General features: G+C 35.6%; 1 protein-coding gene across 3 annotated transcripts in view; it reads right to left on the bottom strand.

The window, feature by feature from the left end:
• Positions 1–16,400, bottom strand: part of SNTG1 (syntrophin gamma 1) — a 758,808-nt gene that overhangs the window by 308,972 nt on the left and 433,436 nt on the right. The window lies entirely within an intron of this gene.

Here is a 16,400-nt window from a genome sequence, read left to right as displayed (position 1 = left end):
ACCTAATTCTTTCTTGTGCGAGATCCAAGAGCCCTCTCATGGGTTTGGACTGGGACTCCTTTCTGGTAACAGTGTCATCATTTTACCAGTTCAAGAGAAGTACGGAAACCTTACCTTCATTTGAATGTCCCTTTATCTTCCCCTATTTTTAATTATTATAAATATTTCCTCTATATACATTGAGGAGCACATTAGACGATGTTGTAATTTTTGCTTGAACCAACACCCATACTTTAGAAAACTTAAGGGGAAAAGGAAAATGTATTGTATTTACATGTATTTTAATACTTTTTATTATTTTTCTTCCTTTGTGATGTTTCAGGATTCCTTCTTTAATCATTTCCTCTCTCTTGAGAGAGATCTTTGTAGCTATTCCTTTAGTGAAAGTCTGCTGGCGATAAATTTTCTTATTTTTCATATATCTTATGATGTCTTGATTTATCTCTTGATTCCTGAAGAATATGTTTCACAGATACAGAATTCTAGGTTGACAGTTTTTTTCCTTTCAGCAGTTGAAGACTATTGTTTCACTTCCTTCTGGCCTTCATTGTTTCTGATGAGAACTACACTGTCATTTGTTTTCTTCCTATTGCCATTATTTCTTCCTTGTTGCTTTTAAGGGTTTCTTCTTTGTTGTTAGTCCTCATAATTTGTTTGTGAAATGATTGAAATAAATTTGTTTGAGTTTATGCTTTTTGAGGTTTGCTCCATTCCTTGAATATGTAAGTTCATATCTTTGGGAAATTTTTGAAAAATTTCAGCCATTTTTTTAAGTACTCTGAGTCTGATCTCTTTTCCTTCTCAGGTGACTCTGCTGAAATACCTGAGAAATTTTGTCATAGTTCCATGGGTCCCTGAGACTCTTTTATTTTTATTTTTCAGTCCAATTTCCCTGTTTTTTTCAGAATTAGCAATTTTTATTCTCTCCGTCGCAAGTTAAGTGTTTCTGTTCTCTGTCCCATCCACTGTGCTGTTGAGTCCAATCACTGAATTTTTTTTTCGATTATTGTATCATTTAGTTCAATAATTTTAAATTGTTTGTTGGCTAAGATATTCTACTTTCTCATTTGTTTCAATTGTGTTTGTAACTAATATATAGCAATTTTATGACAGCTATTTTAAAATTCATATTATATAATTCTAATATCAGTGTCATTTCAGATTTGATATCTGTTAATTATTTCTTCTCATTCAAAGTGAGAATTTTCTTGTTTCTGTGGTAATGGGTAGGAATTCTAGCTCCCTGCTAGGCCTCCACTGACACCACCCTGGTTGGGAGGAGCAAGAGAGCCTCATTACTTCTCTCTGAGAGGTCTCGACTGACTCCATTCTTTGGCATGGCTTCTTTATCATTGGGCTGCACAGATCTGAAACTCAGACAACCAGATAATCTCCTACGATTCCACAGCGAGGTGGAGTTTGTGGGGGATTGTCGTTGATCTTGCTCCATAGAGATGAAAGCCCCTGCTCCTCTTTGTGACTTCCCTGATGCCACCACCCTGGCAGACAAGTTGGAGAACATCAGTGCAGCCCGGTGAGACGGCAAGTCTGGGCTCTCCACTTGACCATTGCCATTGGAGACAGAAGGAGGGCACATTTGTGTGTGTGTGGTGTTTTGCTAGAGTAGAGCATTGATTGTGAAACAGTTTATTGTCTTGTTAAGCTGCCCAATTTTTTTCTGAAAAGCAAGGTTTTGCTTGGGTTTATTGTCATTTTCAGGTCGCTGGCTTCTGTAACTGATCTGGGATATACGAGGCCAAAAGTCCCTCAGAGAACATAGTTCTATGATATTCCTCAAATCCTAAAATCCCAAGCCAACCTGTCTTTCTCCCTGTTCCTTTCAAAGACTTACGGTATTTTTTTAAAGATAATATTCACAGTTTTTAACTTGTACTTAGTAAAAAGAATAGAGAAAAGCAGTTCTATCCCTACTTTCTAGAAGAAAGAATGGATATATCCTGGATATATTTTTGACAGAAAGCTAGCATGATTTTTTAAAATGATTGGATGCGGTTTCAATGAAAGAGCAGAGGAAGGAGAGATTCCAGGGATTCTGTCTAATGCAACTGGAAACGTGGCATACCCATTTACTCTATTCGGATAGGAAACGTTGTGAAGGGAACTGATTTGAGGAATAATCAAGGGTTTCATTTGTCTAACATGTTTAAACTTATGTTTCAGTTAAACATATTAAGTCGAAAATGCCTACTGGCCCTCCAACTGCAGGTACTGTACAGATAGTTGCACTACCTCAATCTGGAGTGCAGGGAACAGGACAGGGTAAGATATAAATTGGAGCCTAGTCACTATTAAAGCCATGAAAATTGATGACATCTGAAAGAGCAAGTGCAGAAAGTCAAAGACAAAGAAAAATGTAATGAACTAAGCCTGTACCATTAAAGTGCCTGCAGATGAAAAGGAAGAAAAGACCCAGTAGTGCAAACAGAGACAAAGTTGCTTAGAGATTGGAGGAAATGAAGAGTGTAGGATACCCAAGAAGCCAGTAAGAAAAGATTTGCAGGAGAAAGGAGTGTCAGTGGTGTTGAAAACACAAGTAAAATTAGGAATGGGAAATATCTATTACATTGAGCAACATTGACATAACTAGTGAACTTGAAAAGAGAAATGTCAGTGGGGTAGTGGGGGTGAATTACTGAATTTCGGGGACGATGGCAAAGAAACAATAATTTCAATGGGTTTGCTCTGAGTGAGGAAGCAGAGAAATGCAGTGGAAGCTGGAAGAGAATGGTGGGCCAAGAGAGACTTTGGTTTGGTTTTTCTTTTGAAGGAGGGGAAATTATAATTGCTTGGTCGGAATGATCAGAATGAGCACTGGTCAGAATGATCTAGTAGGAAATAAGCATTTGATGATGCAATCAGTACAGTGGAAAATTGCTGGAACAATGTTTTTGAAGATGCTTGCAAGGATGGAATTTAGTGTATGACTGGATGGTTTGATCTTAGATAGGAGAACAGACCATCTATGGTAACAGAAAGGGAGAACCCACGTAAGGCCACACGCCCAGGAGGGTAGATATAAATGGCAGTGGGGCATTGTTTCCTCGGCTTCATTTTTTTTCAGTGTAGGAGGAAGCAAGGGCATCACCTCGGAGTGCAAATGGGAGAGATGTTATTGGATACTTGAGGAGAGAGGAGTTGATATGGCATTGTCATCTAAGGGAGCAAGGGACTGAGGGGACAAGAAAATAATGTGTGAAGTAGTAGTTCCTGGAAGGGAGAAGAGCACAGACACTCTTATTTATATTTTACATCAGTCTCTTGCAGGCAATCACATAGAGTCTCCACGTTAGGCAAGATTTAGAAGAAAAAAGAGAAGCATGCCATGGAATATTATAATTAGGTGACCCTTCATAAGTACAATTGTACATTCTAAGAAAGCAAATATTGGGTCTAGAGAAAGTAAAGTATTAAGATCACATAGATGCCTTTTGACAGACTCCAAAATAGAAGTCAGGTCTCTCCTATAAACCATTAAGGCTCAGAATATATAGTCTACAGTGTAAGATAATGTGTCATGTGCTTCAGAACTGCTAGAGAAGTCAAGGAGTGTCAAAATTCTGCGTGTGCTCATCACAGATATGTTCCAACTTGTGTGTATAAGTAATTGCTTTAATTTTATTGATATCACTTAAAAATGTACATATCATGGAGGTTAAAACTGAAGTTATACAATCTTTTATGATAAATATTTTGTAAGTTACAATTATGTTACCAAGTTTTTCAAGGTGTTTAAAACCATCTAGAATTTCTTCTTTAAAGCACTTTTTCAAGTAAAAGTAAAAATAAGTCCTCATATACTATAGTAATTAATAGTGTCCAAAGTGCATCTGAATATGTTACTTTATGTGACACTTGAAGCAAAGACAGTGAATCATCGTTACAGTCACTCAGGTGTTAAGCTGTGGATAGAACAGCACAAGTATCCTCTTGACTAGGGTAATGGGATCCATGACATGGAGTTTAGCATAGCTCTCACTCTATTATGGACAGATCTTAGTGTTAAATCGCATGGAATTCAAAGTCTTCATTTATGAAAGAAAGGCAATGATACAGACAAATTAGCAAAATAATGATGTGATATAAATATAAGTAGCCATAAACAAAATGTCTCAAATACATTTCAAACAGTTTAAATAATCTATCTAAAATATTCTGTAAATTACCAAGAACTAAGCATAATCAAATGCAAGCCACAGTAACATCTCAAATTTTCAAAATTTAGCTAATCTGCAAACTCATAATAATAGTGTTGAAAGCCTTAAAGAAGAAAAATAAATCACCACTATTGTTTAATCCGTATTTCAAAATTTACGCTCTCAAGTAAGAATGCCTTAAATTCCCACTCATATTCTCACTTCTTGTGCTACAACATTGACATATTGGCTATGTGGATTCAAGCCCACCGTATAGGAAAATAACGGACTTAGTGTTTTAGAGTGGAATGAAGCGGGGGCAACTATAGAACGGTTCCATGTATGTGTACATGCATAACTATGCTTATAACCTTCATGGCAATCCAGGAATATTTAGTGTGGGAGCAAATGATCCGGCACACCACAGATTATCACTGAGTGAATGCCCAGTACAAAAACCGGTATCCATACTGATGCTTATACAAGTTTAAGTGTACATGGTACGTTTTGTTTAAGATTGCAGACTGCTTTCACAGATGAGGAGAGGAAAGATACAATCTAAAATAATTAACATGATGATAAAAGCATTGACATTGTAAAAATAAAAATATTAAGCTACAAAGAAATTTGGATGGCCTATGTGGCTCAATCTTTGAACACCTAGAACGTTCCTCATCTTACTCTCTCATTATAATCACCTATCATTATCATGTATCAAGTCTCCTCAAAGCCTACATATATTAACAACAACCCACTTATCAAAGATAAATTTCAATCATTGCTTTCTTAATACTCAAAAAGTTAAAAGACTTATTTATACTCTGGGCTTTGGTTATCCACATTTCATTTTTCAATTTATTATTATTATATTTTTAAAGCTGGTTGTCTTACGGTTTCCACATCTGTAGTAAAAATTAACAATGTGTATGATAGCAAGGATCAAGCAAAATTATATGAATTAAATTAAAAAATGTTTTAAGTTTTACGTAATATACCGGAAGAGAAACTTTTACTGCCTTGGAGAGGAGAAAAATGTATTTTTTAATTAAGTTTCTCTACTTGTGCTACTAAAACCACTGAGGAACTGTTTCATGGGGGAGGAAATTACAAATACCTTCTTGACAAAAATGAGAAATTTTAACAAAAAAATTTTACTCCTTGACCTAGTATATTAATATGTAGATTAGGTAAATATTTACATCAATTACGTTAACCTTATTTTTACATTATTATCTATTTCATTTCACTTTCTAGTGTGTCCTGATTATGGATTTCCAGAACAATATAGATTTTAGCCTATTAGTTTATATTCAGTCTCATTTAAGTATTTCCTATTTGGTTTAAATGCCCTTCTGCAGAAGCAATATAAACTTCTTAAGTCTATAGCCTTTGGAACACCCCTAGGCTGCTTTACACTACTGCCATTTTGAGAGCTCTTTGGCTTAACGCAATAATAATGAAACTCCTCTGCATTTAAAGAACATTTGTTCAATCACGAAAGATTTATTTTAAGGTGAGAAGTTTTGTTTTCTAATTTTATGCAGAAAGATTATTTTTCTAGCACAAATTACTCATCCCAGATAATCATTTAAAGTTTTAGGCAAAGTGAATTACAGAAAGAAACAATTATTCAGATGAGTAATTCTTTTATTGTTTTAGCAAATACTCATGATTGCAAATAAGGTTGTGGGGTTAAGATAAGCACACATGAACAGTTTAGAAGCTGAAAGGAAGAAGGGACCATCTTTATTGTTCACCTCCAGTGGTCACGTAGGCAGTGCAATCTCATTTAATTTTGCCACAGTGAACTATGTATAGTAGGTGGTCCCTGTTTTTCATTTATAGGAATCATGATTCAGAGAAGGCAAGAAGTCACACAGGTTCACAAAGATGCCAAATGGGGAGACTGAGATTAGAAGTCAGGCCTGTACCATTTCAGAGCTGATAGCTTTTCCATAAACACCCACCTACATCCACACCCACACCCACCCACCCACACACACACACACACAGACACACAACTAATCTTGAGTCTGACACTCCTTTTAGTCAGATATATTAAAATCCCTTTCAAAGACAACACACAATAAAATGATGAATAAAATAAACAAAAATAATGTCAAATATGCAACCAGAGTAATAAAGAAAGAAGAAAAATGTCTCAGTTGTCAGGAATGATGACAAAGTATAAAGATTCACAGGTAAGAAGTCTATACAAGGAAGGATCCAAAGATAACACTCAGGGCCACCACCGGAAGTACCCAGACAGTAGAGGAGAGGCACTGTTACCTGCATAGAAATCCCTCTTAGTGTGTCAGTATGAAAAACCATTCCTATCACCCAAAGGATTATAGTAAAAAACTTGCTGATCTTGAACTCAGATCTGGATGAAAGAATTAAAAAAACAGTTCTCCCAAGATTTTGTGAATTGGTCCACAGGTGAGTTTGTGATGAGTTGTCTCTACCTGTATGACCTCATATCTCCAACTGAGAATTTATTTTAAATATCCGGGTTGCTAATACTCTCTAGCACCTGGAAGAAGTGAATGTAAATTGTCTTCATAACACATTATAGGGCCAAACCGAGGGATACTCACAGATCGCCGAGGACCATGAGCTCACAGCAAGAAGTCCCAGGGGGAAATAGAACACAGTGAGTGCATCAGCAGCAGGACGAAGAACAGATAAAAGAGTCAGATCTATAAAGACTACAGATCTTGCAATTGCAGATGCAGCATAAAAATAGGATCGTCTAACAAGTTTAATATTAATAGAAAGGAGACATCAAATGTATGCTCCTGATGTAAAATACTACGAGGCAAATATAAAATAGGACAGAATAGAACTTCCAAAAGTGAAAAACATAATAGCCAGAATCGGAAATTCAATAAATAGTTTAAATAATCCATTCAATTTAAACTATTTATTAAGTTTCTGATTCAGGATATTATGTTTTTAACTGAAGAGAGAGAGAGTGAACTGAAGGGAAGCCAGGAGGAGTTGCCTATAGCAGTCACAGAGGGCAGACAAGTATAAAATATGAGAAAAGGTAAGAAAATGGAGAATCCGGGGAACTGATCTAACATCCATCCAGACGTGACTGGAGAAAAGAATGCAGAGAATAGAGAGCAGGCTTTTCAAAGACAATGGCTAAAAAATCTTCGGAATTGAAAAAATACAAAAATTTTTATATTCCAGTCTTAGGACTCCCAATCAAAGAAAATAAATCTTCAGATTGCTACATCAGAGTGACACAGTAGATTACCATGGGGTGTGAGCCAGCATGGATTCGGAAATCTTCAACACTCAGGGAGAAGAGACAGCTTTTCTACAAAGAAAACATAGATAGATGGCAGGCTTTCTCAAACACCAAAACTCAGTATGAGAGCTAAAGGATCAAAATATAACAAAATTACATCTAACTGTCAACCTTTTTTAAGGAAGAAGAAAAAATGCAAATAAACACTGTTAAATTAATCTAGCAATATCTATCAATCAATCATCTGTCTATATCTGTCATCCTTCCATGCATCTGTGTATGTATATATCTATCATCTATCTCTACCTATAATCTATTTCTTTGTTTTTATCATCTATTTATGTAATCGATATAGCTATTAATATATCACCTAACATATATATATACACACATACACACATATATACATACACATGCACATATATGTGTGTATATATATATGTACGTATACACATTTATATAGCTTAAGGATGGATTTATATGTAGTAAACAGATAAAGATACTTAAGTGATTATAAACACAAAGTGTGCACTAGTGTCTCTTTGTGGTGGTGGGGAGTAATGGCAAGGGGATCTCTGAGGGCCTTGGAGTTGTAGGTGACAAAGTATTTCTTAAGCTGGTGATGGGCACATGATTGATCATATCCCTCTTGAACTTTAAACTCAAATTTAATGTTATGAAATTCATTTTTGTAAATATGTTTTTTGTAAGCATGACAAATCTGTAAAAGCACAAATGTGAGCAATAGAACTAATAAGCCAGCCATCATTGTTTTAATTGACCAGGCATCATTGCTTTAAGTAGCCGATTTTAGTTTCCATCTTGATATTGGTCTATGACAAAATTGCATTTGTTCTAAATGTTTTAAGCATTTTGGTCTCAATTTAACTTTTATTTTATTCTAGTCTACAACTTGATTTTGCTACTTAAATTGCTCCCTTCGCTGATAGCACCACAACCCACCAATACACTTTGCACCCCACCTTACATCCTTCCCAACCGTATCCTGCAAGCAACATGTCCCAAGACTAAATAATCCTTGATTATGGCTTGCTCTTTTATGGGTTAGTAATTGGTAATTTTGTATACACTTTTTGTCTGCTTAGAATGCTGGCTGCTTACACATCTTACAAAATTACAAATATCTTGAAAAATTCTGCCTGCTATTTAAGAGGTGGGACCTTAATCACATCCTCTGGAAAGCAATTCCTAACCTAGACCTCTGTACTCCGTGTATCACCATGTCTAAACACACCCACATTGTATCATGTGTCATGTTAATTAAGATACTATTTGTTGAGCCCCTAGCATGTGCCAGAGACTGCGTTCTGTTTTACTTGCATTCACTTTTTTAATCTTCACAATTACCCAGTGAGATAGATACTATTATATTAATTTAGAAGTGAAAAACATAATAATCAGATTCAGAAATTCAATCATTTAAATAACAGACTCAATCTATCACAGAAAGAGTATGGACTGAAAGAAAGATGAGAGGAGTTACTTTTAGTGCCCCATAGAAAGACAAATAGGTGGAAAATATGAGAAAAACTAAGTATTAAAGAGTTGTCAATAAATTTGCTTTATATGTATAAAGAAAATCTCATATTAAAATTACTTTAAAGGTAAAATAAACAAGACACACGATAACAAGTGGCTTTAACAATGCTAGGTTTAACAAAATATGTTAAGATAAATATCCTCAATGTGGATCTTACACTTAACAACGGATTTCACAAAAAAACATTGTAAGAATCATTACACAAAGTGTGTATATACATCTATCAAGTCATCATATTGTAAACCTTGAATATATATATATATTCTTTGTCAATCCAAACTTTTAAATAAAAGAAGAATGCAATCTCATTAAAATCAACAAATAAATGATAACATGGGCACACGATAATTATTTTTAAAAATTAAAAAAATAGACAATGTGTATTTTGTGCATGTGTGTATATGCAGACTCTGATCTCCATTTTGACAGATTTCAGTGAGTAACTCGGTGATGTGGGATAAAGAAAAAAACGGCCTTCCTACCTAAGCCCGCACACAACATCCCTCCCAAGTGATCTATTAAGAATCTATCCCTAATAAGTACACTAGTCTAGATACTTTCTCTCTCCAGATCACATTATTACAGATAATGAACCTCAAAAAGTCCTATCCTACATTATGTCACACCCTTGTGGAAGCCAGTAGAAATTCCAGGGTTACAAGTAGAAATTAGTTCTCTTAATGTTACGTTCTGGAAATCGTGGTTTCACTCATGGGATTGCTAATTGCATATTTTATCCCACAAGGAAACTGGAAAAAGTTGTTTTGTTGAATTTAAAGTCTAACGGTGCCCATTAGACTGAGGTACTGATTGTACTGATGCTATTTATCTGATAGTTCTGCCATATTTGGAATTTAAGCTCCATAATTCTTCACGGTTTTCCTACCTTTTACCAGCAACACCTTTGAAACTGGTGTCTCTATGAGGAAATAGATAGCCATCTTGTATTGATTTTACCCCCATTTGCCTTCTAAAAATATTTTGTCAATATTTGAAATTAGCACAGGCTAAATTTAATTTTTCATCAGGGCACATTGAAGGGTATACTATAATGAGAACAGCCACAGATATCTCTGTCTTAAAGTGAAAAATCATTTAGAAGCATGACAGGAAGTGAGTGTTTGATTTCTGAGCACCAGGGGAAGATGATCCCTTTCTTGTATGTTAGCTGAAGCTTTAACGCATCTATCTGACAAGTGCCATGCATCATTCTGATCAACAGTCACTCTACTACCTGCATCTAAAGATCTTGAATAATTGCTGCCTACGTTTTGTTACTATTTTAAAATGATCACAGATGAAACAGGTTTTATCTGATATGAACTCAATGCTAAAACTTCAACTGTATAATCTCTGAATAAATCACAGAATGTTCCTCAAAGGTAGCTAATAGAAGGCACTTGGAGAAAGCACTATTCTGCTGACAGAAGTCACAGCAAATGCCTTGGATATTTCAGTTTTAACTCTCCAGCTGACTCTTGTAGGTGAAAATGTTGACGCACTTTTCTAAATGATCAATATTTTCTAGGACTTTCTGTATATAACTAGAATTAGAATCAGATGTGCTAAATATGTCAGAGTGCTTTTCCTCTGCACCACCTCCTCAAGCCTCTCAGATGCTACCTGAGTTCTATTATAAACTCCCAGACCTACTAATCAGGAAATGGTGAGCAGGTTTAAGCCCCATATGATGGGTGTTATTGTTAAGTCACCTTCATTATGAACTCACCCTGATAAAGCCCTGGAGCTCAGCTACAAGTTCATCAGGCTTGTGGTGTTCTGGCACTGACCGTGAAACTATTAGCTGTCCACGTCGTTTGCTCTCCCTAACTCCAGAGGTTTTGTGAAGCAAAGCCGTTTCTCAGGGGTCCCTTCACTATCCAAATTCTGCATCCTGCCATCTCACAGAGGCTACCTTATATATTTACCATGAATTCTCAATTCTGGTTTCTGCAGCTGAGCTAAACCCTACAATATGTCCAGGAATTCAGAACAAGTAGCTAAGAGGATCACTTGGCATGACACCAGGGTTTTGGCCTATTTGCCAATCCTTGATTTTCAGATACCAACATTTTGCCTGACTAGAGCTTCTCCAAATGCTCAGTTCTGTGCCCCTCCCTCAGAGTGAGCCTTTTACCTGGGCTCACATCCCAGTGTTTATCCTCCATGGTCAGTAGGTCAATGTTGGGCTGATGGCACTGTCTCTTGCCTTTGGTGCAGATATTCAGACATTGTCAGGCCTGAGACTAACTCCCTATCCCAGACCTTGTCCCACTGCCACCCCTGAATCCCAGTCCACAAGGGCTTTTGGAACCACTTTTGCACCATTATAACAATGAGAGAAATGTAGCATAACTGACTCCTTGGTGCTTCTAACCTCACCAGCTAACTGCATTTGAAAAGGCTCATTTCTGTGCATAGGCCAAGATAACTATGGGAGGAATTTACTTGATAATTTAATGGAAAAATTTAGTTTATAGTTTAACTTTAAAGCAAGGATGATAATAATCCTTTCCCAATGTTAACCTTTTCCCTATTTGGGGACTGAAACTGCCTTTGTAAAACTAACGAAAGGCCACAAGGTTGTGATTATGCTAGGGACCTGAACTCTGCTAAGATACAGACATAAATGACACCTAGGCATTGTTTCCCAGATTGCTTTTTATAATTGCTTACTGCTCAGTATTCACATAGCCAGTGGTCCAAAGATTTGTAACATCCCCAATTACCCTCTAGGTAACATCACTATTGTGAAACCTCAGCCTGGTCTTTGAGATATTTTTCAGACTTTGCATTCTAGCAGACCAGCTAATGCCACCCAGACCAGTGACTCCACCGGGATTAACTAAGTTCCTGAAGACAGTTTTGGCAGCAGTGTGATTTAGGCCTGATACAACCAGTCAGTAGAACACATTCCCTAGATGCCTGCCCACCAAACTATCCTTAAAACCTTAGTCTTCAAATTTCCAGGCAGACAGATTTGAGAAATATCTCCTGTCCCCTTTGCTTTGCTGCCTTGCCAGTATTAAGCTCTTTCTTTACTACAGTACCTGATGTCTCACTGTGTTGGCTTTTTTCTGTGTAGTGTGCAAGAAGAAAGGGACTGAATTGTAACACTTTCTTTCAGCCTGAGCAAGACAGGTAAAAAGTGTCAGACAAAGACTGTTCTAGAAGCAGCCTTCAGCTAATGTAATAGATATGAAAATATAAACAACAGCTTCCTCTCTATTGTGGGGTTGTAGAAAAATACTACAACAGTATATAATCCTCAGGATTTTTCAGCAGAGTGGAGCTTCATTTCCCTTGCTCATGAGTAAACTGCATGATAGCCACCTTGTTCTCAGTCCCCTGGCCCTGACAGTCCCATCTTTCACTCTGGCCTTCAGAGCATTGCTTCTAGATAACAAAATAGCATCCTTGCCTGGGGTTTTTCAGAAAAACATCTGCCTTTTCTTGGAACATTCTTTTAACCTTTCCACTCACTGAAGCAGATTGAGATTTAGCACTCTATTTGTTGGAGTACTCATATATGACTTTCTGCTCTCCAAAGCTGGATGATTATCTCTGCCCTGATCTCTTACTGTATTAAACTCGTCTCGCAGTTAGGTGACAAGTGGAGTGACCCCTATCCAGAGAGCACATGGACTGCGTATTATGACAATACAACACAAACAATGAACTGTGAAGGGTCAAGTTTAAAGAGGGTCTGTTTTAATACAGAGGTGTCTGAGGGCCTTTACCAGAGGGAGGTTTTAAAAAACAGACAAAGGGAGTTTTCCCAGAGAAAATCTGGCAATCTGAAAGTACAGTGTGCTACATTCTCTATTGTAGATTGCCTTTCCCTAGATGCAGACCTAGAAGATAGATAGAATTCTTTCCTGGGACAGGGGTCCCAGGAAGTACTTTCAGGTAAGGAAAGCAGCTTGTAGCACAGAAGAAAAAAAAAATTTTAAAAACACACATGATCATCTCAATTGATTCAGAGAAAGCATTTGACAAATATCAATATTTTTCCATGATAAAATTCAACACTGTTTGAATACTCAACCAACTAAAAATAGAAGAAAATAACCTCACCATAACAAAGGTTGTATATGAAAAATTCACAGCAAATATCATACTCAAAAGTGAAGATTTTTCTTCAAGATCTTGAATAAGAAGAAAATGTCTGCTGTTACCATTTCTGTTCAGCATAGTATCGTAAATCCTAACCAGAGTAATAAGGCAGGCAAAAGAAATAACAGTCATCCAAATTTGAAATGAACAGGTGAAATTATCTCTACTCACAGGTGACATATTCTTGTATGTAGGAAACTATAAACATTCCACAATAAACCATTAGAACTATTAAATTAAGCAAAGCAGCAGAATACAAAATCAAAATGTAAAAATCCATTACATTTCTATGCACTGCCAATAAATAATCCAGAAAGGAAATTAAGGAAACAATTTCTTAACAATATTATCAAAAATTATCAAATACTAAGTGTTTAACTTAAGCAAGGAGCTGAAAAACTTGTACGCTGAAAACAACAAAACATTGCTAAAAGAACTTAGAGTACACATAAATAAATGGAAAGATGCCACGTTCATCTATCAGAAAGCTTACTATTATTAAGGTGTCCATATTACTATAAGTGATCTACAGATTCAGCACAATCTTTATCAAAATTGCAATGATATTTTTTCAAGAAATAGAAAAATCCATTCTAATATTTATGTGAGACCTTAAGGAACCCAAATTAGCTGATTTCAAAATTTGCTATAAAGCTACAGTAAAAACAAACAAACAAAAGACACAACTGTGTGTTACTGGCATAAAGACAAACATATAGACCAATCAACTAGAATAGAGAGCCCACAGATAAATGTTTATGTATATGGTGTATGATTTTGGACTGGATATCCAAATGCTAAAGAATGAAGTTGCACCCTTACCTAATGCCATGTACAGAAATTAACTTAAAATATAACCAAATCTACAAGTAACAGCAAAAATTTAAAAGCTTTCGAAGAAAATATAGTGGGGAAGATTCATGACGTTGAATTTGGCAGTTTTTTCTTGGAGATGGTACAAAAGGTGCAACCAATAGAAGAAAAAAATTGACATTGGATTTTATTAAAATTCAAAACTGTTGTACATTAAAAATACTATTAATAGAGTAAAAAGGCAACCCACAGTTTGGGAGAAGTTATGTTCAAATCACATATCTGATAAGGGATTAATATCTAAAATACATTAAGGACTCCTGCGACTCAGCACCAAAATCAATCCAATTCAAAAATAGACAAAGGATATGAAGAGACATTTATTCAAAGAAGATGTACAAGTCAAAAATAAGTATATAAAATGATGCTCTACATTATTAATCAATAGGAGAACGCAAATGAAAACCACAGCGAGATTCAACCTCACACTTATTTGGATAATTATTATCAAAACCACAGAAAACAACAGGTTTGGCATGAATGTGGAGAAAATGGAATCCTTGTATTTTGCTTGTTGAAATGGCAAATGGTACAACACTGTGAAAAAGAGTATAGCAGTTTCTTAAGAAGTTGAACAAAGAATTATTGTTTCATCCAGCAATTTCACTTCCAGTCATATACAGCAAATAATTGAAAGTGATGACTCAAACATATTTGTACACGCATGTTCCTAGAGATATTTTTCAAAGAGCCAAGGTGGAAGCAATCTCAATGTCCACTACTGAGTGAGTAAATAAACAGAAGGTGGTATAAATAGAGAATAGAATATTATTCAGGCTTTGAAATGAATGAAATTCTGATATATGTTTCAACATGGATGAATCTTGAAATGGGAATTGAAAGAAGCCATCCACAAAAGGTCAGATATTGTATGATTCCACCTACAAGAGTTACCCAGAATAGTCAAATGTAGAGGAAGAAAGCAGAACAGTGATTACCAGAGGTTAAAAGGAGGAGAGCATGAGAGTTACTATTCAGTGTGTCTGGAGTTTCAGTATGGCATGATAAACAGTCTGGCAATGAACGGTGGTGATAGTTACACAACACAGTGAATACACGAAATGCTACTGAACTTTATACTTAAAAATAGTTAAGATGGTACATTTTATATTATGTATATTTTACCACGATTAAAAAACAAAACTTAGCTGACCATATAAGAGCGGGTCTATTTTTGGACTCTTTATACTGTTCCATTGGCTCATATGCCTGAATTTACTACAACATCCTGCTGTGTTTATTATTAGAATCTTACAGTAAGCTCTGAAATCAGGTAAAAGAAACACTCCAACTTTGCTCATTTTATTCAAGATTGTTCTGGTTATTATAAGTCCTTATATTTCCATATAAATTTTGGAATCCACTTGTACATATCTACAAAAATATTTTGGGGTTTTGACTGGTTTGGGGTATTTGGAAAGATGTGACAGCTTGTCAATACTTAGCTTTCAATTTAAGATCGTGTTTTATTTCTCCATTTATTTGTTTATTTCTTTTAATTTCCTTCAGCATAGTTTTATAGTTTTCAGGATATATATCATACACATCTTTTGTTAAATTTGTTCCTAAATGTATTGACTTTTTGAGGTACTATGGATTGTATTTTTATTTTATTTCTAGTTGCTTGTAGGTAATTTTAGAAACGTAATTAACTTGGACTATTGTCCTTATTCCCAGCAACCTGGCTAAATATTTGTATTATTCTATCTTTTGTAGAATTCTTAAGGTTTTCTATGCATACCATCATGAAATCTGTAAGTAAAGTCATTTTGCCTCTTCCTGTATAGTTAATGTTGTTTATGAATAATTTTGACTTACTGTAGGAGCATAGTAAACAACATTGATTAGTGAGCCAAGGTATTACCCTTGACTTGCTTTCAACCTCAGAGAGAATATTCAATGTTAACTCACATATTAATGAGAGGCTTTAGTTAGACGACAGTTGTCAGACTAAGAAAATTCTTGTCTATTCATATCTTGCTGAAAGTATTTTGTAATGGATGTTGAATTTTGTGAAATGCTTTTTTGCTTGTTGACGATGTCGTAAGATGTTTCTCCTTAATTCTGTCTTCGTTCTTCCCAACACTCTGAGCCTTATTGATATGCACAATTATCTTTAAAAGAGAGAGTAGGTCTATGTGTATCAGCTATTACTGACTATGAAATTTAAAATCATTAATATTATTTCAGTATTGAGGTACTAAATTTTACTGATTTTATTTCTTTGATCGGGCACCAGTGTGATATATTTATTCTGGAGGGTTATATGACTCATACCACTTCTCTATTATTAACCAAAGGGAAGGAAGGACAACCCCTTGGGAATACTTTAATCAGCCTTGACATCCAGGTCCATGATTCAGAATGATTTAAATGGTCTGTGACAGAAGAATAGTGAACAGTCTGCAAAATGTCCATTATCTTTAGCCGGCAAAGG

This window comes from Aotus nancymaae, unplaced genomic scaffold (assembly GCF_030222135.1).
Source record: "Aotus nancymaae isolate 86718 unplaced genomic scaffold, 86718_ANA_hifiasm-v0.15.2.pri h1tg000036l, whole genome shotgun sequence".
NCBI classification, from domain to species: Eukaryota; Metazoa; Chordata; class Mammalia; order Primates; family Aotidae; genus Aotus; species Aotus nancymaae.
Note: the sequence above shows the minus strand (reverse complement) of the source record. Positions and strands in the feature narration are given on the sequence as shown.